Here is a 25909-nt window from a genome sequence, read left to right as displayed (position 1 = left end):
AAAGCAGAGCCCCAGGTTAGCCAGGCAAGAGTGCACACAGACATCCTAGGAACGCTCGCTGCTGCTGTTTCCTCTTCGCTGCACCATCCCCCCCCCCCCCCCCCCCCCCCCCCCCCACCAGCGCTGCCCGCTTGTCCTCTTTGCCCCCCCGCCAACCCTCGCTGCCCTGCTCGTCCGCGCGTTGCCCCACCCCTGCTGTAGCAGTTCGCGTCACTGTCGCTACAGCCCCGCCCGCTGCCGACCCCCTGCTGCAACCGCTCCCGCCATTGCCGCCCCCGCCTACTGCTGCCAGCGCTCCCGCATTAGCCACCCCCGCCCGTTGCCCCCTCCCCCGGCCCGCCTTGCATCCTGCAAGTCCTCCTACAGCACTGAGTCCTTTTTGGGGCAATGCTTTGCGTGCCAAGTTGCAGATTCTGCCCGCCGCCCTCTTCTTACGCCACAGCAGTAGACACAGATGGAGGCACCAGCTTTGCCACAGAGGGACTCGCCCGAAGCCCCCTCGCCCGACCCCGCTAAGCCCACCATTCGACTTGCTCCTTCACCGAGAGAGCAAGCGAGCCTTGCCGCAGAGGTAGAGCGTTTGCAGGCGACTTCGGTCATCTGCAAGATTCTGTGCACCCAACCTAGGAGAGGAGAGCTGCGTGACCTTCTCTAGGCCCGCCTTCTCGCAGAGGTGGGCAAGATCTTGGATGTTCAGATTCTCGGACGGGGTTACTATCAGATCGAGTTTGAGACCTCCGAGATGGCGTCCAAGGTCATCGCCATGAGTCCACTAACCATCCGAGCAGCACGTGCCCACTTTCGACAGTGGAGACATGGTTTTGACCTGGCTTCGGATGTTCTAGTAGAGGAGGCAGACATCCCCATCTCGGTCTACTTTCCGGGTTTACAGAGGGAGTACTTACCACTTCTATCCAGGATCGGCTCAGCCATTGGGACTGTCCTGGAGACACCTCGTACGGCAGCATCAATAGCTGCCAAGGCGACTGGCATCCCCTCAGTTCGAGTTTTGGTCAGAGACACCCACACGCTCCCGAAGGTTATTCTTTTGCCTCGGGTGAGTGGGGGTTGGTTTAGACAGAGTGTGGAGTATTCGGGCCTTCCGAACCAATGCTTCATTTGTCGACAGATGGGCCATCTAACGAAGGCCAGTCCACGGAGGAGGCCTCAACTTCCACCACAGCCTCAGCCCCAGCCTGCCAGGCTGGCCCGCAACCGCAGACAGAGACACAACGCACTCATGTTGAGCCACCTTCCGAGCCTGGGGCTCCAGCGGAGGAGGGATGGCAGCACGCCCGTGGTAGACGACGACAAGGGTCACAGCGTCAGCCTGGCACTCAAAGTGGCCCTCAGGCGCCTACTCAACAGCAGTGGGTTCCCACGGGGAACCGCTTTGGTCCTCTAGAGCAGGAGGAGGTCTCTGCTCCAGCTCGCACCCCAGCTACATCCTCGACGGCCTCTCCCCCCCCCCAGAGCTCCCTCCCTCATCCTCATCCTCCCCCCCGCCTTCTGCTCCTGTCGCCTCTTCACCTAGCCCCTCTACCTCTGTCGCCCCCTCCTGCCCCTCTTCTCCACCGCTTCCCCCAGCTCCTTCTCCCCCTCCCCCTACTTCAGTTCCACAGTCGACCCAAGGGGCAGGGCCTTCTCCGGCGGCTAGGAGATCTCTTGGCACGCCTTTGCCACGAGTCGCCTAGCGAGAGAGGGTCAGCCTTTCTTACAACCCCCTCTGCAGGTACAGACATCTTCCCTTGCAGCTATCCCTCCGGGTCTGACGAGCATTGCTCGGACTTCTTCGACGACGGCTTCACTCGTTTTCTCGGCGATCCCACAACAGACCATTAGGCGGCCTGCTTCAGGGTCCATGCTCTTTTCCTTGCCGCTAGGGGGACAGAGGCCTTGGACTCAGCAGTTGGTTTCTCCTTCCCCCTTTGCGGTAGGGCCGAGACAGAGTGGACTCTCGACTCAGTGTTGGGATGGTTGCATACACAGGTCCTAGAGTTCTCTCACCAAATGGGAGAACTAGGAGTTACAGACATGCTACAGACTATGTGGCCATTGGCCAAGTTTGCAGTGACACCCCCAGACTCGGAAGGATCTAGGCACATTGTGGTTTACTTCTTTGCTGACACGCAGTGTTTGCCATGCTATCTGTACATTCATGAGGACTCCTGGACAAAGAAGGTTGCTTTACGCACGGCTCACTCTGCTTGGGCTTGGGCTAGGCACTCACTGCAGTCACGCCTACCTAGAGGACGCTGGGATGCGGATTACTCCCCATCCAAGCCAGCCTCGAAGATATCCCGTTTAGCTACTGCGGCAGCATCTGTTCTCTCTTGCTCCCCATGAGGATCGTCTCATGGAACGTGCAGGGACTAGGTGGGCCCCAGTTTCAACGTCAGTGGGGCCGATTGCGTCAGGAGCTTCAGCGCTGCCTTGTGGGAGGAGAGATTCATCTCCTTATGCTTCAAGAGCACTATCTGTGTGAGAGCTGCATTCGGCGATGTGGTCAGCTTTCGCGTGGACGATATGATACTATTTGGTCAGCTGCTTTTGGACCTCGAGGCATTTAGGGTGGGGTATGTATGACTATTGCGGACTCATTGCAGCAGGCCATTGTGGGCAGAGGGATCATTGTGCCAGGCAGGGCTCAGTGGATTACTATGCAGGTTCAGGGTGGCCTTGTGGGTTTCCTGAACATCTATGCGCCCAATGTGGCGAGTGCTCGTGCAGAGTTTTGGTCACGGATTGTGGAGTCTCTGCCACAGGCAGATCATTGGTGCATAGGAGGGGACTTCAACATGTTGGAGGACCCTTCTGACAGGATTGGTGGCAACCATGCTATGGTGCATGGAGTCGAGTTGGCAGATTTGGAGACGTTTTGTATGACTCTAAAGGTCTTAGATACATGGCAACACTCTGGTTTTGTGAGGCCCCCAGACAGTCTTGCCTTCTCTCGATCGGACCGCAGAGTGGGAGGAGTGAATCTATCGCGGATAGATCGCTTCTACACTAGTGACCACTTCAGTGACTTGGGAGGATCAGTGGGCATCCTGGCAGGGACCTCCTTGGACCATGCACCAGTGATCCTCACAATGGTAGACAGGCAGAGGAGTGGGAGCAGGATGCTCCGCATCCCAGAGAGGGTCTTGTTGGACTCAGCACCCAGAGAGAGGGTAGAGGCTCTATGGACAGAGGGCATGGACACACAGGATTCTCCTGCTGACAGAGTGGCCTCGGGCCTAGCTCAGATCAGCCATTTGTTTCTTCAAGAATCTCTGGCTCGCCGGGCTGCAACGAGAGAGGCGGAGCAGCGTCTCAGACGGGGCATTGCTTCACTACAGAGGATGCAGGAGCAGCATCCAGACAGTCCTTGGTTGGAGGAGAAGGTACAACAGGCTCGACAGGAGCTTGCTAGCACAGAGGAGAGGCAACATGAGTTTGCTTTCCACCGACAGGTATCTCAGTGGACTCAGGTGGGTGACACAGTGACTGGTGCTTTCTTTGAGACAGTGGGACCTCGGCACTCGCATGCCAAGGTCAGTCAGTTCAGGAGGCCCGACGGGTCAGTTGCTTGTGAGCCCGAGGATATGCGTGCAGTTGCTACTGACTTCTACCGCGAGCTACTGTCTGCAGAGCCCCAATCAGAGCGGGAGGATGCATGCAAGGAGCAAGTTTGGGCACAGATGCCTTGTCTTGTGACTGAGGAGATGTGTCAAAGGCTGGAGATGCCACTTCAGCTTGAGGAGCTGCACACGGCTCTTAGGACCCTCCCCCGTGGCAGCTCTCCAAGTGAGGATGGGTTGACCCCTACCTTTTTCTTGGAGTACTGGGACCTGCTTGGCCCAGATCTCTATAGTGCTTTTCAGTACATTTTGCACACAGGAGTGTTGCCTGACAGCATGAGTGAGGGCCTGATTTACCTCATTCCCAAGGAGGGTGGCTCCTTGGATGAGATTCGACAGTGGCGCCCCATCACCATCCTCAACTCAGCCTACAAAATTCTTGCCAAGGCTCTGAGTTTGAGGATTCAGCCACTTTTAGAGAGCCTTATACATGGGACCCAGACAGGTTTTGTCAAGGAACGCAGTATCCTTGACAACATCTTTACTTTTTGGGAGGCTTCTGCCCTGGCACGGCTCCGTGGTGAGGACCTCGTGATTCTTCTTCTCAATTTTCAGAAGACATACGATGGAGTTGACTGGGACTTTCTAGAGGGCACTCTACGCAGGATGGGCTTCTCAAATGCTTGGATCAGAGGGGTGTCAGCCTTGTACAGACAGGCTCACAGTCAGGTACTTTTGGCAGGAGGTAGAGGCGATCGCTTCATGCTTACACGCTTGGTCAGACAGGGCTGTCCTCTTGCCCCCTTTCTCTTTCTGTTCTATGTGTAGGCGATGAGCAGATTTTTGGTGTCACAGCAGGTTGGTCTACGGGGCTTAGCACTCCCTATTCCAAGGACTGCAGTTCGGTACTTGGGTTGTCAGGTTGGTTTGGACTTGTCTCCCGAGCAGGAGATTGCTCCCCTTCTCCTGTCTATCAGGAGAAAGTTGTTACATTGGAGCTCAGCACGACTTTCGTTGGCTGGCAGAGTAGTAGTTGCCGACCAGGTGTTGTTTGCGACTATGTGGTACATCCCTTCCTGCTAGATCTTCTCGATTTCTTGTATCAGCCAGGTAGAGAGGCTGATCAGGAACTTCCTTTGGTCAGGATGTGACACTCAGATAGCCCGAGCCAAGGTGGCTTGGCAGGTCATCACGCTTCCTTGTTCTCAGGGAGGGCTTGGGATCATTGATCCAGCACAGCAGAGCAGAGCCCTTCTTGGGAAGTTCATCGTCAGAGGACTTCTTCCAGGTTAGGAGCCCTGGAAGGAGCTCTTGCCAGGGTGCCTCAGTCCATAGTTACAGGGGGCGGGGGGGACGGGCCATGGGACCGGGGGACGGCCGTAACCGGGCCGGGGACGGAAGGGGACGCCTTGGGACGGTCGGATCTCTGGCCGGACAGGCAGGTCGCAGGGGGACGGACGGGGACGGACCGGATCGGACGGGGTCGGACGGGGACGGCCGGGAACGGCAGCTTTCAGGCGGGGTTGAAGTAGCCGTTTATGACCGTTTTAAACGGCTGTTTGCAGCCCAACTGCCATATTTTGGGGGGCCTTGGCCCTTGGGAGGCTATAAAAGCCCCCTTGGGCCTCTTAATACTTATTCCAATTTCCCTCAAGCTCAAGCTCTCCTCTCTACTCAATGCTCAAGCCTCATAGCCTCATTGCTCAAGGCTCAAGCATGACCATTGACTACTCTACACTCTACCCTTGAAAGTTGAGTCTCCACTCTCAAGTCTCTCCCTCTTCTACCCACTTTGAAGCTCTCCTCTACTCTCTCTCAACACAAGCTCTCCTCTTTAACTCCTCTAACTTCTAAGCTCTACTCTCTCGAGTCTCTCCACCATCATGTCATCTCAAGCCAACTCCACTTCTCAAGACGGTTCTTCTCGAAGGAGGCCCGCCGTGCAAATGTGGTCGTGGTGGGATGAAGTCGACTTTAGCACGCGTGGCAAAGGTGGCGGTGCAAGACCATGGACATGCAAGCTATGCCCATACAAGAGAACAGGTGGTTCAAACAAAGTGCTAGCCCATCTTCTTCATGAACCCGGTCACGAGGTGAATTTTTGCCCTCATGTAGCTCCCGAGAAGAGGTTGGATCTTCTTGAGAAGCTCACGGTGTATGAGGTTGCGGAAGCGGCCAAGAGGGGCCATTTGTTTCCGTTGATCCCTCTGCCACGGCGACACCGCGAGAGCAAAGGGAAGCCAACCTTGACGACATCTCTCGAAGCTTCAAGAGCCATGCATCTACACCGTCCTCTTCCGTTCCGCATCGCCAAAGCACTCTCAACGAAAATTGGAATCCTAAATTGAAGGAAGAGGTGGATAGTTCGGTTGCCCGATTCTTCTTCGACGACCACATTGCCTTCCATGCTTCGCGGTGAGTTTCCCTTGACATATGCATATTGCAATCTTCCATTTTGTATTCATAATCGGTTATAACTTCTCGACTCTCCATACTAACACAACATGCTCAATGTTGTGTGGATAGGTCTCCATACTTTCGAACCATGGTTACGAAAATAGGGGAATATGGCTCCTCTTGTGTGCCACCTTCATCAGAGAGGCTTCGCACCATCCTCCTTGACAAAGAGAAGCTTGCCGTGGAGCAAGCGGCCCAAGCAACAAAGGATTTGTGGGAGACCAATGGCGTCTCTCTCCTTGTAGATGGATGGAGCGACACCCGCAAGCGGTCCATCCACGGGGTGGTGGCCTACTCTCGGGGGGAGATGTACTTTGTGGAGTCACATCATGCATCCGATAGTGGCAAGGCCGCCGAGATGCTTGCTGCGGAGTGGACAAGCACCATAGAGATCACCGGCCCGGAGAATGTCCTTTGTATGGTTGCAGATGGAGAGGCGTCAAATAAGGCAACCGGAGCTATCATTAAGGGCATGTATCCCGGCATCCACGTCACATTTTACATGGCGCATTGCCTCAATAACCTCCTCAAGGACATAGGGAACTTGTCATGGATTTCACCCACCATTGGTGACGCCTCTCGAATTGTCTCCTTTGTGCTCAACCATCAAAAAGTGCCCCATGAATTCTCAAAGAGGAGCCACTTGTCCTTGCTCAAATATTCAGAGACAAGATTTGCATTCAATTGGCTTATGCTAGGCCGCTTGTCTACATGTGGCGGAGCCTTAAGGGGCCTCTTTCTCAATGATGAGTTCCAGGCCATGCCGGAGTCTACATCAGCAGTGGGATTGAAATGCCAAGAATGGGCCGACGACGCCGCTTGGTGGGAGGAGGTGAAGACTCTTGACGCCATGGTCAAGCCTATTCTACACCTACTTCGAGTGGTGGATGGCTTGCAGCCATGCATTGGCAAAGTCTACGAAGCCATGGATCGGATGATAGAGGCATTTGAGAAGCTTGTGCCGGACCCTATTCAGTATGCGGAGATTCATGGCTTGTGTGAGTCGAGGTGGAATGGATACTACTCTCCACTTCATGCGGCAGCTTATGTGCTTGACCCTGAGTTTCAGGGAAGGCGTCAAGAGACCGACAAGGAGGTGAGCAAAGGATGGCGGCTTGCATTGAAGCGCCTTGAGCCTAGCAGTGACATTAGGCGCAAGATTAGAGACGAGCTACTCAACTACAGGCAAAAGAAGGGCTCCTATGGATGTGTAGATGCATAGCTTGATCGCAACAAGATTGGCTCCGTTTTGTGGTGGGACTATGGAGGAGATGGCCCACATTTGCAGAGCTTGGCTGTTTGTGTCCTTAGCCACGCATGTACCACTAGTTGCTTGGAGCAACTATGGAGTGTGTACAGCGCTAACTTGCGCATGCTTGCCAAGAGCGTCACACACAAGGCAGATCCTTTCACTGAGTGGGAGATGGCACAAGAGAATCCATCTATGGCCGATACTCTTTTGGAGGAGCTAGAGGAGGACTTTGAGCCTCACTGCGAGCCTCCCGAGCCCTCATACGTCGCTGATGACCTCGACTACGACGCCGATATGGAGATTCAGCAGGTGAGCACTTCTTGAGTTTGATGATCATTGATCACTCGACTTTCGAGTCTAGACTCTTGAGTCTACCACTCTACCTACTACATAGCCCTTTGTACTTTTTGTTATCCTTGAGGCCTCAGGCTTGTCCTAAGTCCTTCAGGCTTTTTGACTCTTGAGTCCTTGTGGCATGCACTTCTCATTTTGTATCCATCGATCATCGATGTTTTATTAGCACATTTCCGCCTATGACTCGTGTTCTTTGGTCTATTTAGTGTAAATTTATCGTCAAAGTGATGCTCTATCTGTGCGGCATGTGTGTAGGTCAAAAAATGCCAAAAAACTCTCTTTTTTTCCGTTCCGACCCCCGTCCCCGTTTCCTGACTTTTGCCGTCCCGTCCCCGACCCCGACCCCGACCCCGACCCCGACCCCGACGCACCGTCCCATGTAACTATGCCTCAGTCAGGAGGCCCTTGGCAACCTTCGACCAAATGGATCTTTACAGAGATGCGTAGAGTTGGTTTGAGCAGGAGACTGGAGGATCGCTTCGCTGTGAGCTTGCTTCGATCTTCGGAGCTCTTGTGGCGAGGCCTGGAGCAGAGACAACCTACTTGCACGGAGGAGCGCCTACGACAGCCCCTTGTCTAGAACCCCATGGTTAGTGTAACAGACTTGGACACTCCAAGTCAAGAATCAACCGCGACAGCATCAAATAACCACTTCAAAACAATTCACAGATCACAATAGATTTGCACTGGCCTGGCGGAGTTCCGTGCCTAGAGATATTGGCCCCAAAGACTGGCGCCCCTTTCGGTATTTCTTTTTATATTAATCAGATCAAAGTACAAGAGTATGGCTAGGGTTTCACTCTCAGACTCTGCGTCCAGATGCTCTCAGAAGTGAAGCACTCTCCACATATTTAAAGGTACAAGGGATGCGCAAAAGCAGACCCAAAAGCTTTTAAAATTGAAAAGCATCAGTTCTCTCTCTCTCTTTCTGAGAGAGTATCTTTTTTTTAACCAAAAAAAGCAAGTTCTCTCTCTTCTCTTGGCGTGGAGCCCAAAAAGCAAGCCAAAAGCTGTCAGCGTGTTTTGTGGCGCAAAATCCAGAAATGCGTACAGCTGCCCCTGCTGCCACGTTGATGAGCGTGTGGCAGTGTGTGCAAGTGAAAGAGCACGCGAGGAAGTGCAGTGTGTGTGCAGAGAGGGGAGGCGAAGGCAAGCAGGAGAGGAAGCGTTAGCAGAAGAGAGAGGGGTCACGTTTTTGCGAAAAACTCAATAAGTGAGTTTTGGGTTTTCCCACTTTTATTATAAGTGACCTTTAAAAAATGTGTCCAGGTTCAATATGAACCTCGACAAAGTATAAAAATGTACAAAAAGGGGTTATTTAGGTCTTTAACCCAACAACCTTCCACTTAAAGGCATAAATGGCGCCTTTAAGCTACGTGACTCCCACCATCTCTCTGCATAGATGATGTTGTGCTTTGGGTAAGCACTTAGTGAGAGCATCGGCTGGATTTTGTGATGTATGGCCCTTAACCAATGTAATAAGGCCATCCTTAATCACCTCTCGCATGAAGTGATACCGCACATCAATATGCTTTGTGCGTGCATGAAACATGGCGTTCTTTGCCACACATATAGCACTCTGGCTATCACAACCAAGCATAGGTGCCTTGGCAGGCAAGCCAAACTCACTGCAAAGGCGTGCTAACCAAATAGCTTCTTTGGAAGCCTCAGTGGCTGAAATATATTCAGCCTCTGTAGTAGACAATGCAACAATCTTTTGCAATCTAGAACACCATGAAACAACACCTCCTGCAAGACTAATACATAGCCACTTGTGGATTTCCGTGTATCTACATCACCAGCCATGTCAGAGTCACAAAATCCTTTCAATTCCATTGGTCCTTTACCATAGCAGAGGCATTTGTTTTTAGCCCCTTTCAAGTACCTCATAATGGACTTTACTGCATCCCAATGCAATCTGCCTGGATTAGCCGTGAATCGGCTGACAACTCCCACTGCATGGGCTATGCCAACCATAGCATACATAAGTGAACCACAAGCTGAAGCATAAGGCACACTTTGCATGTCATTGGCTTCTTCCTTTGACTTGGGACAATCATCCTTGGAGATCTTGACATATGGCTGTAATGGCACACCAAGAGGCTTTGCTTCAGCCATGTTAAATATGTCCAGCACCTTTTCAATGTACTTTTCTTGCGACAAATACAATAGGCGCTTGTCTCTTTGCCGTGTAACACGCACTCCAAGTATATGTTCAGCTGCCCCAAGGTCTTTCATTGAAAACGCAGATTTCAGCTGTCCTTTAAGAGCATCTACAGTGCTTCTTTTCTTTGCAACTATCAACATATCGGCTACATAGAGCACAAGAATGATCGGGCTGCCATCCTCGTCACGTTTGGTATACAAACAATGGTCTGCATGGCTTCTTTTGTAACCATGTTTAAGCATGAAGCAATCAAACTTCTTGTACCACTATCTACATGATTGTTTCAGCCCATACAAGCTTCTATTGAGCATACATACCAAATGTTCCTTGCCAAGGATGACAAAACCCTCGGGTTGCTTCATGTAAAGCTCTTCTTCCACATCACCTTGCAAGAAAGCGGTATGTACATCCATTTGGTCCATTTCCAAATCAAGAGCGGCCACAATGGCAAACAATACACACAAAGTGGTCATCTTCACAACAGGAGAGAACACTTCCTAAAAGTCTATGCCCTTAGTTTGAACATATCCCTTTGCCACAAGCCTCGTCTTATACTTGGGTTTTGCATCAACAGTTTTGATTTTATAGACCCATTTGTTAGGAATAGCCTTCCTTCCATTAGGCAATTCAACCAAATCCCAAGTATGATTAGCATGCAAAGCTTTAATCTCTTCCTGCATAGCAAGCTCCCACTTGTCGCTGTGCTCACATGTCTTTGTCTCTTTATACGTAAGAGTATCTCCCTCATCTATCATGCGACATAGTACGCATGCGACATACATCAGAATGTACAAGATCAAGCACACGAGCTTTACAAGAGACACCAGAGTAATAAGGACGCTTTACTTGCTTGCCATATTGACATTCATTACAAAAGTCAAGCTTTGTGCCTTTAGCATCAAGCTTGTTCAAAGTACAAAGCTTAGAAAGGCCCTTTTGGCTCATATGGCCAAGCCTCTTGTTCCACAACTCCATGTGAGAATTAATTTCAGCCAATGCAATAAACTTGCCCAACACGGCCTTTCCATGCATGCAGTAAAGTGTCCCTTTCTTTGTGCCCTTTACAATCAGCCTTGAGTCTTTAGTCATTTTCCACAACCCTCTCTCAAACAAGATGTTGTAACCATGCATATCCATCTGACCAACAGAAAGCAGACTCTTCTTGATTCCCGGCACATATCGAACATTATGCAAGACAAGCTCATTTGTGCCATCTATGGAGAGATGCACAGTGCCAATACCCTCAATGGAACATGCATGATTGTTTCCAAGGTATACATGGCCACGCTTGCCTGCATCAAAAGTAGAGAAACACTCCTTGATAGGAGTCACATGAAATGAAGCACCGGAATCAACAATCCAAGTCTGGGACAATGCATCATTGACAGTCAACAAAGCATCAATAAGATCACTCTTAGTGATCTACATGTCCTGTGAATGAACATTAACAGCGGCATCATAATCATAAGCATCATCATCTGACAAAGTGGCACACAAGATGTCCTCTACATCTGACAGCTCCTCAATCACGACACTAGAAGCCACATTGGCCTTCTCTTTGTCCTTTGAGCTATCCTGTGCATCTGCCTTGACTTCCTTCTTCTCTTTCTTTTTGTCTCCGCCATTCTTTTTCCTTTCTAACTCAGCTTTATAGTACCTGCAATCAGGTTTCTTATGACCTTTCCTGCCACATTGATAGCAAGTCACATCACCCTTGCCTTTGCTTGCATTTCCTCTTTCTTTACTCTTACTCTTACTCCTTTGTGCACAAGCATTCTTCTTTTCTGTCCTGCGTCTAACCATGTTGGCAGAGCTGCCTCCCTCTCCACTTGCTTTCCTCCTTATTTCTTCATTCAAGATAGAACCCCTAACACCATCAAAGGTCAAATTGGGGTTATTGGACAACGAAACCACCAAAGTTTCCCATGACTCAGGTAAGGTCATAAGCAAGAAGATACCTTCAGCTTATCATCAAAAGGCGGCAAGCCAAAATTCTGTACCTGCGACAAAGTACCTGCGAATAATGACAAGTGCTTTGTCGCGCTCTTGGACTCATCTAGTTGCATGCCAACAAGTTTTCGTAACAAGTGCACCTGGTTGACAGGCGTTGTATTTTCATACATTCCCTTCAACTTCTCCCAGACATCAAAAGCAGTCGTGAGACCTTTCACATCAATGACGGTCGCATCTGTCATGGCCATTTTAATATATGTAACGGCTTTCCTGTTCATGCTAACCCATGCTTCATCTGTCATATTCTGCGCCTTCACCTGGTCAAGTGCCCCTTTGCAATCCTTAAGAAATAGGATTCCTTGAGTCCTGTCTTTCTAAAGATCAAAACCTGTACCATCGAACCTCCTAATCTCGAAGAGGTTCTTCATATCCGAAGAAGATGAGGCCATAGTTGCACGAAATAAGAGGGATAATACGCTGAATTTTTGGACAAAATGCGCAAAAATCGGGGTATAGCCTCACAAAGATGTGCACTACAGCTCCAAATGGTCACAAGAGCGATTTGGTACAAAATAGGACGATTTGGGCACAACATTCAGTTTCTGAAATTTACGCGCAGGAAATTTCAGCGAGCGAATTTGTGCTCGAAAACAACAAAATTAGTTGTTTTTAACCTCAGAAGACATACATAAGGCTAATACACAACGTTTAGAAGCATGTAAGCACAAAAGCCCAATTTGCAGCATCAAAATTGCATGAAATTGAACCACAAATGGTCATACATCGACAAATTTGTCAAATGTACGTAGATTGAATCAATTTGCACTTTCCCGAATGTAATCGTACCATAAAAACACTTGCAAAAACCCGCGTAAATCTGAAATTTGCTTAAAACACCTGTTTTAGGGCTTGTTTTTCAGCAATTTCAGTGTTTTCGGGTAGCGGAGACTTAGCAAAAGTATTCCCACACCTTAATACATCATTTGCGAAACCTGTATTTTGCTGTCATAACATGTAATTTCCTGTTTTTGACCTAATTTCAGCCTGTTTTGGGTCAATTTGGATTGCCGAGAGCTCTCTAGTGTCCGGGGACGAGTCCTTTGGCGACCAAATTGCAAAATCTCGCGTGAAAGTTGACCTTCTTGGCTGAAATTCAGCGTTTGCAGGTTTGGGGCAAACCATAATCGAGGCTCTGATACCAGTTGATGAGCGCGCGGCGGTGTGTGCAAGTGAAAGAGAACGCGAGGAAGTGCAGTGTGTGTGCAGAGAGGGGAGGCGAAGGCAAGCAGGAGAGGAAGCGCTAGCAGAAGATAGAGGGCTCACGTTTTTGGGGAAAACTCAATAAGTGAGATTTGGGTTTTCCCACTTTTATTATAAGTGACCTTTAAAAAATGTGTCCATGGACAAAGTTTAAAAATGTACAAAAAAAGGTTATTTAAGACTTTAGCCCAACACACGTGGCACCCCGGCAGAATTAAGGTTTGCTGTCAAAAATTAGGGTTTTTGGTAGTTTTTTAGGGTTTGCAGGGATTTTAGGGTTTGAGCCTGAAATTAGGGTTTCAGCTCTTCGTAGCCACGTCATCAATTTGTGACATACCCCCCTCTTGAAAGCATTGTAATCGACCGCGATTACGCCTCCAAAACCGACAAAATCCATAAACCGTCTTAACAAACACCGACTGTTAGTACCTACGTACTAGGAACACACATCTAGCACATGTACAAAATCGACAGTCACATCACACGACATCACAGGACATCACCAGACATCACAGGACATCACATGACATTCAACATTCATTCGGATCTTAGACAATGATTTATCGGCAATGTAACTAGCAATCACATCTAGGTCCAATCGGGACCTCATCGATGTGCGATTGACTAACCCCTATTGCAACCATGTCTATTCGAGATCAATCAGACCAAAATGCTGCAGTCATTTCGTCTATCCGTTCCAGCACTCACAAGAAGTCAAGAACAAATCAGTATCATTATCAGGAATTCCATTTCATAAAGTCATACAGCAGAATACTGTCAGCTCTCAGTATCCCTGAAGCTCAAAGAGACATCAGTGACTCTAGTATCTAAATCAAGGCATTTGTTGACAAGGAGTGGAGTGACTCCCCTCTTGTGCATCCCACTGCACCAGATCTCCGGCCAAGCTGAATTCTGGGTTCTATTTGGAGTAGACTATGGTAAACCAAAGCATCGAGGTAAAGTTTCACAATCTGAGAAGTATCTACTAGGTCCTCCTCCTCCATCTACTTCGCATCAAGTGCAGGATAATTCTTGAACTTAACTAAGAACCGCCTTCGGACTTTACCCTTATTCTTCGTATCCTTATGTGCCAAAATCTGTTCAGGAACAAGGATCTCCTCGTTTTCGTCCACTTCGGGTTGCTCATCAGGCTCCCCATCATCAGGCACATCACCTATAAAAGGTCTCAAGAGACTCACATGAAATGCATTGTGAATCCTCCAAGTATCTGGCAGTTTCAATCGGAAGGAGACATCATTTATCTTTTCAGTAATCTAGAAAGGGCCATAGTATTGCATACTAAGCTTTGGAAAAAGCCTCTCCTTTCCCTTTTTCTTTCGTAGGCGTGCCTTCTCAAAACGTAAGAGCACCCAATCATCCTCCTTCAATTTCATGTCGCGCCGATGGCGATCCGCTGCCTTCTTCTGTCGTTCTTGAGACTTCTGCAAAGTCTCGCGAACCTTGGAGAAATCCATATCCAGATCTCACGTATATTCATCCTCTTCAAAGATCTTATCTTTCGTGCTTAAGAAAGGTAGAACCTTCGCAGCACCTTCAACAATCTCAAATGGGGCCTTCCCCGTCGACGAGTGTATCGTGTTATTGTAGGCAAATTCCACCAAAGGTAAATATCTTTCCCATTGAGTCTTCTAATCTGAGATATAAGACTTCAATAAATCTAAAACCACTGAATTGGCAATCTTGGAACGATGATGAGAACTGCAACCGCGTGCCAATGTTCTCCCAAATTGCCTTCCAAAACAAACTCGTAAATCTGGGGTCTCTGTCGGAGACAATCGTCTCAAGCATGCCATGTAATCTGAAAACCTGGGCCACAAACAGTCTCGTTAAGTGAACCGGCTTGACTGTTTTCTTCATTGGAATGAAATGAGCCTGTTTGCTAAAACTGTCAATAACAATCCAGATACCATCATGACCACTCTATGTTCTGGGGAGATCAAACATGAAATCCATCGCTATACTTTCCCAGGGGCGGGTGGGTATGGGTAAAGGCTGTAACAAACCATGTACCTTATGCCTGTCAAACTTGACCTTCTGGCATACCAAGCAACTGCACACAAACTCATCCAAAAGAAGTATCTCTCTACCCCTTTCATGGTGGTAGCAATGCCGCGGTGACCCGTAAAAGGTGGACAGTGGCATTCAGTCATAACCTTTTCCCTCAACGCCTGTGTAACGCACAACATAGTCTTTTTCATCAAGTAGCCTTCCCGAAGGGAATATCCGGCTACTGTCTCCCCATCCCGTATCCGTGTGAAAATATCTGCAAAATCTGTATCTGTGGCATACTGATCCACCATATCCTCGAAGCTCCTATGATGTATCGCGGAAATGGCCAGAACCAACGGTTTCCGAGACAAAGCATCTGCCACCACATTCTTCTGTCCTTGAACATGGACAACCTGGAAGTGCAACTGTGACAATATGTTCGCCCACCGCATCTGCTTTTCCGAAAGTTGCTTCTATGACAAGAAGTAGCGCAAACTCTGATGGTCTGTGAAGATAGTAAAATCCGCTCTGAGTAGGTAATGCCGCCACTGAGTAAGAGCATGGATAACCGCCAAAAGCTCTTTCTCATAAATCTGTGTTGTCATCTCAAGCCTAGAGAACAAACGGCTCTCGTAAGCTATGACATGGCCTTCTTGCATCAAGACCGCACCCAGACTACGACCACAAGCATCACAATATACTTCAAATGACTTCTGCAAGTCCGGCAAAGTCAAAATAGGTCCCGTAGTCAATTTCTCTTTCAATGTCCGAAAGGCAGTCACCTCTGTGGGTCCCCACGAGAAAGGTACTCCTTTCTGAGTCAAGGTATGCAAAGGGGAAGCAACCTCTGCAAACTTTCGTATGAACCACTTGTAGTACGAACACAGTCCCAAGAAGCTTCTAACTTCATGGACATTCCTCAAGTCGGGCCAATCACGGATAGTCTCTATCTTGGCCAGATCCATTTGCACTCCTGCTGCTGACACAATGTGTCCAAAAAAGTGTATCTCTGGTAGGAAAAATTCACTTTTCTTTGCATTAATCACTAACTTGTGATCTCGTAATGCCTGAAAGACCTGAAGCAGATGATCTCTGTGTTCTGCCTCATTCTTGGAGAAAACAATGATGTCGTCCAAGAAAGTGCCAACAAATAGCATGTACTCTCGAAAAATCCTATCTATCATCCGGTTAAATGTCGCAGGAGCATTGGTTAAGCCAAAAGGCATCACCAAAAACTCAAATAACCCAAAAGTCGTCCGAAAAGTTGTCTTGTGGACGTCTCCCGACGCGATCCTGATCTGATGATATCCACTCTTCAAGTCAATCCTGCTAAAGCACGAGGATCCCTGTAACCTATCGAGTATATCATCGATCCTAGGGATCGGAAATCTGTTCTTGATGGTGATTTTGTTGAGAGCTCTATAATCGATGCACATTCTCCAAGATCCTTCTTTCTTCAAAACCAACAACACTGGAGAGCAATACGGTGAAGTACTAGGCTGGACAAGACCCTTTTCCAAGAGGTCTTTCACTTGGTTCATAATGTCTTCATTCTGTGCTCGGCTCACACGGTAGGGTGGCCGGTTCGGTGGTGTACTACCAGGTATCAAATCAATGGTATGATCTTCAGGACGAGCAGGTGGTAACTCTCCTGGTAGGCCTTCTGAGAAGGAATCGGCATGAGAGTGTAGAAAATCTTGGCGTTCTTTATCAAGTTTAGACATATTTGTCCTAACATCATCACTCAACTCTTTCATGAAGATCGAGTAAACCAACAGACTGGATTTCATTAATTTTGAAATGGCCGAAGCCGATACAATAGGGACACTCGCCCTTCAGTTTAATATCAAGTACAATTGTTCCTTTTCTGTAGTCAAAGTCGCTTTTTTCGCCCGATAATCGACCACGGCATTGTTCTTGTGGTACCAGGGAATCCCTCAGAGAACATCACAACCCTCCAAAGGCATTATGAAGAAGTCCTCATGCCCCAAATACCCCTGACAATGCAACCGAAGTTTGCCAATGACAGATGTAATGGCTACGTCCCTACCGGGTGCCGCTAGAACTGCCTCTGCAAGTGGTCCCATCCGATAGGGAGTAATCTCGAGCCGCGCTGCCAATTCCGGTGAAATAAAGTTGGCCTTGGCTCCTCGATCAAAGAAAATCAGGGCCTCTTGATCTTTCACTTTGCCCCAAGCTCGGCAAAGTTCTGTACTCTCATCCATGGTGTCGGGATCAGTACCAACACAATCTGGAACCAGTCCTGTTTTCATCTTGCCTTTTCGTACACGGTCCTCAACTACTCTTGAACTCCCAGGCCTTTCGTCATCCTTGTCATTCTGTTCCTTCTGTGCCTTTTTAAGGCACTTCGCGGAGATATGTCCAGTTTCCCCGCATCCAAAGCACTTCCCCTCCCTGATGAAGCGAGTCCGTTCCTGAGGAGTAAGCCTGGGTCGTGCATCCTTTTTCTATGGGTTGCTCTTTCTTTTTCTACTTTCATTCCCAGAAGTCTGCCCGGTTCGTTGTGTCGTGACCTCATCTGTGGGGTAGGTCAGACTGCCAGAGTGAATTGCAAAGCCCCGCTTCGCATGACTCATCTAGAAGCTGACTTCTGTTCCAAGCAGTGGTCTCGGATCTCTGTAGGTAGACCCAAGGTAAACCGCTCAGTCTGTTCTCTGAATGAGATCTTCTTGAATGAAGAGGCGGGTAGAAAAGAGCTCCAGAATCTTTCACAGTAAGAATTTATTGTATCGCTCTTGGTCATCCGGAGATGGTTCCAAGCAACTCGTATATCTCGCTCAAACTCTTGAGTCAACCAAGAAGAAATAAAAAGCCTCTTGAATTTCAGCCATGTAACCGGCACAGTCTTGCTTAAGAGAAGCGTGGACCACCAAGTACGAGCATTCCCCTTAAAATAAGAGGCAGCTCTCCGAATCTTGCAGTGCTCTGAATAGCGACCTCCCGCGAAAGCGATGTCAAACTGCTGTATAAAAGACAAAGCCTTCGAAGCATCGGAGTATCCCGAAAAAGTATCAAACTTAAGTGCTTGGCCACCTTTCTTTAACTCTCGGACTTTCTTGCTTTTATCTTCGAGAAAGTCATACTGGTTGGCTTTGTAAAAATTCTTCTTGTTCGCATAAAAGTTTCCGTTGTCAGAGTTTGAACTGTCCGTAGACGACTCCTCTATAGAAGTGTCACTCACTGGGCGAGACTTAGACTTCCTTGCCTTTTTCTTGCCCTTTCCGAAGCGTTGTTTCTTGCTTCGCTTTTTGCTTTTCCTGTCTTCTTTGCTCAAGTATGAAGAGCTAGAAGAACTGTCAGAAGAAGAAGAAGAAGAACTGGGTAGGCCTTCAAACTTGACGCACTTCTTCAGTTTCTTTGCTTTGTCGAATGTCGACCGACAACCCAAATATCCCGGGAAGTCAGTGCCTTTCTTCTGCTTTTTGCCGTGCTTTTTGTCCTTCTTTTGCACGTCGAAAAGCTAAGCAATCCGTGCATCAACCACGTTCTCCAGTTCCTTCTCCGTATATTTCTTGAAGGATGAAGGTTTTTTGAGAGCGGGTTTCGGGAGTGGTGTTGTGGTTCTCTGCCACTCCATCTGTACCTCTTTCAAAGAGGTCTGGTCCATATGTTTTGCCATCTTTGGGTCCTTGGCAAAATTGAGCATCATCTTTGTTGCATCATCAATCAATTTTCAACGCTCCATCTCTTGCTGCTCCGCTGGAGTAGGCTTGGGCGGGCCATACTCCGTGCTGGAATCTTCATTGTGATCCCTGCCCGCATCTCCAGATGCAGAGGGAGTCGACTAATCATTGCCTGAAGCCATAGGTGCCGCAGAAAAAAAAAATCGGGGATCGGATTTCCCGTAGAAGAGAAATCGGCCGTGCTCTGATACCACTGTAACAGACTTGGACACTCCAAGTCAAGAATCAACCGCGACAGCATCAAATAACCACTTCAAAACAATTCACAGATCACAATAGATTTGTACTGGCCCGTCGGAGTTCCGTGCCTAGAGATATTGGCCCCAAAGACTGGTGCCCCTTTCGGTATTTCTTTTTATATTAATCAGATCAAAGTACAAGAGTGTGGCTAGGGTCTCACTCTCAGACTCTGCGTCCAAATGCTCTGAGAAGTGAAGTCCTCTCCACATATTTAAAGGTACAAGGGATGCCCAAAAGCAGAGCCCCAAAAGCTTTTAAAATTGAAAAGCATCAGTTCTCTCTCTCTCTTTCCGAGAGAGTATCTTTTTTTTAACAAAGAAAAGCAAGTTCTCTCTCTTCTCTTGGCGTAGAGCCCAAAAAGCAAGCCAAAAGCTGTCAGCGCGTTTTGCTGCGCAAAATCCGGAAATCCATACAACTGCCACATGGCACCCCGGCAGAATTAGGGTTTTCTGTCAGAAATTAGGGTTTCTGGTAGTTTTTTAGGGTTTGCAGGGATTTTAGGGTTTGAGCCTCAAATTAGGGTTTCAGCTCCTCCTAGCCACGTCATCACTTTGTGACAAATAGGACTCAGAGCGGCCACTTGGTTGGTAGTCGGCCTCATGTTTCCTGGGGTCCCATGGCAATAGGTCCAGCGCGCTCTCTAGGTGACTAGCTAGAGTTCACAGGTACAAGGGTTCCAGCTACAGGGCATGAGAGGGGTGCAGAGCATGTGTCAGGACATCGCAGAGTCAGTTCCAGCTGAGTGGCTCACGCCTCTCGAGCCAGTAGCACCCCGGTGGATAGGAGCCTTCACACAACTGGAGGTTCTCATCTCAGTCAGGGCCTACTCAGAGACTGTCCCAGCCCTGTTCTTCGAGCAGCAGGGTGGGGGACGACTACAGCGAGTTAAAGTAGAGGCCCCGCAGGTAGCAGAGTGCTATTTTCAGAGGATCCGAGTAGTGGGCATCTATGGGAGGACTTGCGTCATAGACCCTGACCTAGCAGCTCTTGAGAGTGGACACTGGAGGCTGTGGGCTTGGGAGTGTTGTCCACTGGCACGAGTACAGTGGGATCCTGGTGAGTGGCTATGGAGGGACCCCTTCTCTTCTGCACATTACCCAAGAGTCCCGTTCTTTAAGTACACTGTTCTACTGGGACGTCATATACTAGCAGCACAGAGAGAGAGGTCCGCCCCGCTGCAGCACGGCATTGGCAGGAGGAGGGTCTCACAGTCGAGTTCTTGGCAGCCTTTTGGGAGAGGCTGTGGGACTCCAGACAGCCGAGGCGAGTCACCTTGTTTCAATGGCTGGTCGCACACAGAGCTAAAGCAATAGGGAGCTGGCTAGTGCATAGTGGTCTCTCGGCCGCATGTGCAGCTTGTGACCATTTGGTGGAGAGTCAGTGTCACTGTCTTTGGGACTGTCCCTCGGCCCAGCAGGTGTGGCTACGAGTTCTTCGGCTGATGCCTGCTCTCTCCACGGCTCGACAGTACACTTGGGGGGCAACGGCTTGGTCCACCCTCACGGGCCTGGCACTTCAGTTTGAGCTATCTTCCACCAGCACGATGATAATGATGCAGGGGGGGCGACCTACACTCCAGCCTGCTCTACAGAGCTTACTCCACAGGAGTGGTGCAGTGAGAGAGAGGAGTGTTAGGAGCTCATCAGTGGCCTGACACTTTGGTTCATCTGGCGGACCCGCTGTTTCCGCATCTATGAGGCTCGCCCTGTGCCACCAGCAGAGACTGTTTGTGACTTTTGGCTAGATCCATACTCTCAGAGGACAGCTTGAGGGACTACAGGGCAGCTCCGACCGCATGAGGGAGCGCCGCGAGGCTTTCCGTCGACTCTGGCGCCCTGGGCCTTTCTACACTATAGTCCAAGGTGTGCTCAGATGGCACTACCGTCCACCTGTGTGGCTCTTCCCTCCTCCCATCTCTTGATTTAGCCTCACTGTATATATGTTGTTTTTTCATTGGGAGAGTCTTCCCATCGTGTTTGTTGTAGCCCTCTCTTGCAGAGGTGGTTGTAGCCCTATGGGCAGTTTTCATTAACTAATAGAAGAATCTTTTTCTCGGGGGGGAAAAAAAAGCAGAGCCCCAAAATCAAAAGCAGTAAGTGAAAAGCTTCTCAAGTTAAAGCAATTATCCCACAAGCTGCTTATTTAGCCAGCATAGATTCAGCCATGCTTTTTTTTTCTGCAAATTCCGTACGCAGTGCCACGTTGTTACCATATACATGTGGTAGTGATGTGTGTGAATACACTAGGACCGCCGAGGCATTTTTTCCCTCTTTAGGAGGTTTTTCCCCCCGTGCATTGTATATACGCCCATCACTCTAGGGCTATCTATCTTTCCATTGCACAGTAAGTAAGACACTCTCAGTTGTGTGCCTTGAGCTTCCTTCGTCTTCTCCAAGCTGTGTGCGTTTCTCTGCAACCCTAATTCCAACAATTGGTATCAGAGCAGGTGCCGTCCTCCCGGGCTTAGTCGCCAGCAGCTCCAGCACACGCCTGCTCACTTTCTCCAATTTCTGTGAGCTTTGGCGAGCGTTCGCATGTAGACAAAAATTTCAAGCAAGCCCGAAGAGCTCAATTTGCTCAAATTTTTTATTCGGGCTCATTTCGACCTCCGTTTCCACTACAGACAGGTCTGCAAAGGCAATTTCGTCATTTTGTGCAAAATTTCTGTCAATGCCGTTTTCTGCATAACAGGTCCTATACAGTCTATTGCAGGTTGTGCTATATAGCACGTGCTAGTCTCACTCAGTTTCTCCTCATTTCGGTCAGTTTTCACATTAGGTGCATGCATTTTCCATGGCTGACAACAACATAGATATGTTCAAAATGTTTGCTGCTGAGGACAGATTGGTTGGGGACAATTACCCTATGTGGGCTTAAATGATGTCACAAGACGGGTACCACATGCCAATAGAAAAGAACAGACTGAACAGACTTTTAGCACTTCAATAACAACTGAACTGAGAGACAGAGAGACGACACGCGATGCAGAGTGGCAAAATTCCACCCCAGAGTATTGGCCCCAAACCTTGGCACCCCTATCGGTATTTCTTTATATTACTGCTGATTCGCAAAGTACAACAGCCGGGGAGCACCTCCTCTGCAATCTGCGCGCTGAAGAGTGCAAGAGAGGGCCCCCAAGGCTCATATTTAAAGTCCCAAAGCCTAAAAGCATCAAAGATGAAAAGCTGACCCCAAAAAATCACTTTCCTAAAATTTCAGGATTTTTCTAAAAATCCGCTGCGAATTCCGGAACATCTGTACAGGTGCCACGTCATCATATTTTGATGTGCAAAGTCTTTTGAGTGTGTTCTGCTTTATTTTTAATGCCTTTATGTCACTTGGGCCCCATCGGTCGGAGTCCCGTGGGAACTCTTTTTTAAGAATAGGCCACTCGTCAAGACTTTGTAAGTCTATTGTCCTTCTTCTACTGCTTCTTCTTTTGTTACTTGTTCTTCTTAGGGTTTAGGCCCCTCGGCCAACATCTGCAAGTTGGCTCCATTCTTTAGGCTTTGACACGTCAGCAGTTTGTTACACATGATGCAACATGTACTTGTGTCAAAGGGCGTCCGGAATATAGTGCAGGGCATCGATGTATGTCATGGTTCTTAGGATATAGGCGATGTTGAGGATGTTGCAGGTCTTGCTGCAAGAATTGCTGCTATCAGAGTTGTTTTGCCTACGGCAGAACAAGCTCGTTGGGATGTAAAGGATGCGCAGGCTCATGCATTGATTGCGTTGTCTGTGAAGCGCACCATTACTCCTCACATTCGTTCAACGAAATCTACAAAACAGGCTTGGGATATTCTAGCAAGTCTTTATGCAAGCCGCAATGAGGCTAAAATTGCTTTGTTGCATAAAGAGCTAGAATTGAAGATTATGCATGAGGAGGATGATATGGACACTTTCCTTGCTGGTGTCAAGGATACCAATGAGCAACTTTTTCTGCAGGTGAAGTCATTTCAGACAGTCTCCTTGTGTAAACTGTTCTTGATGCCTTGCCAGATTCTTACCAGACTTTTGCTAGTACTTGGAGACTTATGACCCAAGGAAATCCTGAAGAAGTCAAGTTTGATGCATTATGCACATTCTTTCCAGAAAAAACAAGACTAGGCAGCGTGCAGTTGAACGGGCTTTTATTGCTTCTCAAAGAAAGGGTGGTAACACCAATGCAGCCACTTCTTATGGTTCTGCTGCGAGTGGTAAAAATTTTATTCCAAATACTTCTGCTGGCAGCAATTTGTCTGGAAATTTTGGCGATAAGGGCAAAAAGAAGATGCGTTGCCATTATTGTAAAGCTAATGATCACTTGATCAAGCAGTGTCCTAAGTTGAAGGCCAAAGAGGCTAAGAAGAAAGAAGGTGGTTCCATTGCAAATGTTGGTTCCACTACAAATGCAACCATTGTTGAGTCTTCTGTGAAAGGAGACTGTGATGTTGATGTTGATGCAGAATGGGCTTTTAGTGCAGAGTGTACTTACAATCCTGTTGTCAATGATGCATGCATGTCAGTTGCTGCAGATTCACATGTGTGGTATTTTGACAGTGGTGCTACAAAGCACATTATCTCACACAGTGAATTGTTCACCTCTCGAGTCTGTCCCTCATGGGAATTCAATCACTTATGCCAACAATGCCTCTTATCCGGTTTAGGGAGTTGGAAAGATTGTGCTTATTGTTGCAAATGGCAGTTCTTTCACACTTGTTGATGCTCTTTATGTACCTGGGATCAATAAGAATCTTTTGTCTGTCTTTGCACTTGCTAGACTTGGACTTGTAGTCCAATTTGTGGATGACAGATGTACAGTTCATGATCTTAGTTTTGGTGATGAAATTGTTGCATCTGGCCTTTTGTGTTGTAGGCTGTATAAGCTCACTTTGTATGACAAGTGTGGACAAAATTTTGCAAATGCAGTTGTACATTCAAGGGCTGTTTCAGATGCAAAACTATGGCATGCACGTTTTGGGCATCTGAATTTTGCCAGTTTGCTACGTTTGCAGAAATCTGATATGGTTGCTTCTTTGCCGCCTCTTGAAGCACCTATCAAACATGTTTCTGAAGGCTGTATTTTGGGTAAGATGCAGCGTTCGAAGTTTCCAAAGGATGGTTCAGTTAGGGCCACATGCAGGTTGCAGCTTGTGCAAGTGATGTTTGTGGACCCATGCAAACTCCGTCCTTGGGCAATTACCTTTACTTCGTGACTTTCATTGATGATTACTCCAGGCATGCAAGGGTATTTCCGCTTAAAGCGAAGTCCGAAGTTTTTATGTGCTTCAAACAATTTCTGGCTATGGCTAAAATGTCTCGAAATGTACTATGGGCACCCTCCGTTCCGATCAATGGGGGAGTATATATCTCGTGAATTTAATGCATTTCTTGCTAGTCGTGGGATAAAACATTGCCTTATACGCCTCAGCAAAATGGTGTAACTGAGAGGGAAAACAAGTCACTTACGGAAATGGCACGATGTATGGTCAAAAGTCAAGCTTTGTCGTATTCTTTTTGGCTTGAGGCCATCGTGTGTGTCACTCGTGTACTTAACAGGTGTCCTACGAAAGCTTTGCAATCTATTACTCCATATGAAGCATGGCATGATAGAAAGCCTTCTGTTGAGCACATGCGTGTTTTTGGGTGTTTGGCTTATGCTTTGGCGCCACAAACACAACGCAGAAAATTGGATGATAAGGCTGTCAAATGTATTTTTGTTGGTTATAGTGCTGAAAGCAAAGGTTAAAGGTTGTATCATCTGCAAACAAAGCGTATTTTGGTTTCACGGGATGTAGTGTTTGTGGAAGATTCTGTTCAGCCTTGTTGTCATGCACTAAAGACAGTAATCTAAGCTCACAGGACATTTATGACACTTTGTTGCCTCTTTTCAGTGGTGCAAGTTCGAATGTCAATTCAAATGAGGCAAATGTACAGCCTATGGGGATTTTCGAAAATGTTACATATCAGCCTATTACTGATGCAGATGTACATGATGTACTTGATGAGGAAAGGGCTGAAAATGAGCAGGCTAGAGGTTTGCCAAAATGGCTGGTGCATACATTGCGTGACAGTAAATTGGATGCACCTTTGTCTAGTCATACTCGTTCAGGCTCTGGCCATGCATCTTATGCATCAGATTGTTATGCTTTGGCTGTGTCTAGCTTAGATGATGTTGAGGAACCTCTGTCTTTTGATGAAGCACAGAATTCAGAAAATTGGATGGCTGCAGTGCAATCAGAATATGATGCACTTATAGAAAATGACACATGGACTTATGTGATTTGCCTCCTGGCAAAAAGGCCATTGGTACAAAGTGGGTTTAAAAGTTGAAACGCAAGCCGGATGGTGAGGTTGATCGCCATAAGGCTCGACTTGTTGCAAAAGGCTATGCACAGCAAAAAGCCATAGATTATGAAGAAACTTTTGCTCCCACTTGTCATATGACTACCTATTGGTTTTCTATGTGCATTGGCAACCCACTTTGGTTGGGATGTACATCAATCAGACATCGTTACTGCTTTCTTGAATGGTGACATATTTGAGGAAGTTTATGTAACGCAACCTCACGGTTTTGTCAAGAAAGGAGAAGAGGACAAGGTGTGCAGATGTAACAAGGCTTTGTGTGGGTTGAAGCAATCTCCTCGTGCTTGGTATGAGAAAGCTGACACTCATTTGGTCAAACGAGGCTTCGTAACAGTCAAACAGAAAGCACATTGTATGCAAAGCGTGAGGGTGATGTACTTCTCATTGTGGTTCTTTATGTAGATGACTTGCTGATCACTGGACCAAATGAGAGACATATTGTTGAATTTAAGACTGATTTGAATGCTACTTTCAAGATGAAAGATTTGGGGTTCTTGCATCATTATTTTGGCATACAATTTAAGCAGTGTGATGGTGGTATTGCCTTGTGTCAGAAAAGTTACATAGAGACATTGCTATGTAAGTTTGGACTTGAGGATTG

The 25909-nt window shown here is 47.9% G+C and overlaps 1 protein-coding gene and 1 pseudogene across 1 annotated transcript in view; one reads left to right on the top strand and one right to left on the bottom strand.

The window, feature by feature from the left end:
* The window catches only part of LOC147450264 (uncharacterized), a 112397-nt gene that overhangs the window by 58800 nt on the left and 27688 nt on the right, over positions 1-25909 (bottom strand). The window lies entirely within an intron of this gene.
* On the top strand, positions 5447-7596 carry LOC147450265 (uncharacterized; annotated as a pseudogene).

This window comes from Adiantum capillus-veneris, chromosome 9, assembly GCF_014529385.1.
Source record: "Adiantum capillus-veneris isolate H3 chromosome 9, ASM1452938v2, whole genome shotgun sequence".
In the NCBI taxonomy this organism is placed as follows: Eukaryota; Viridiplantae; Streptophyta; class Polypodiopsida; order Polypodiales; family Pteridaceae; genus Adiantum; species Adiantum capillus-veneris.
Note: the sequence above shows the minus strand (reverse complement) of the source record. Positions and strands in the feature narration are given on the sequence as shown.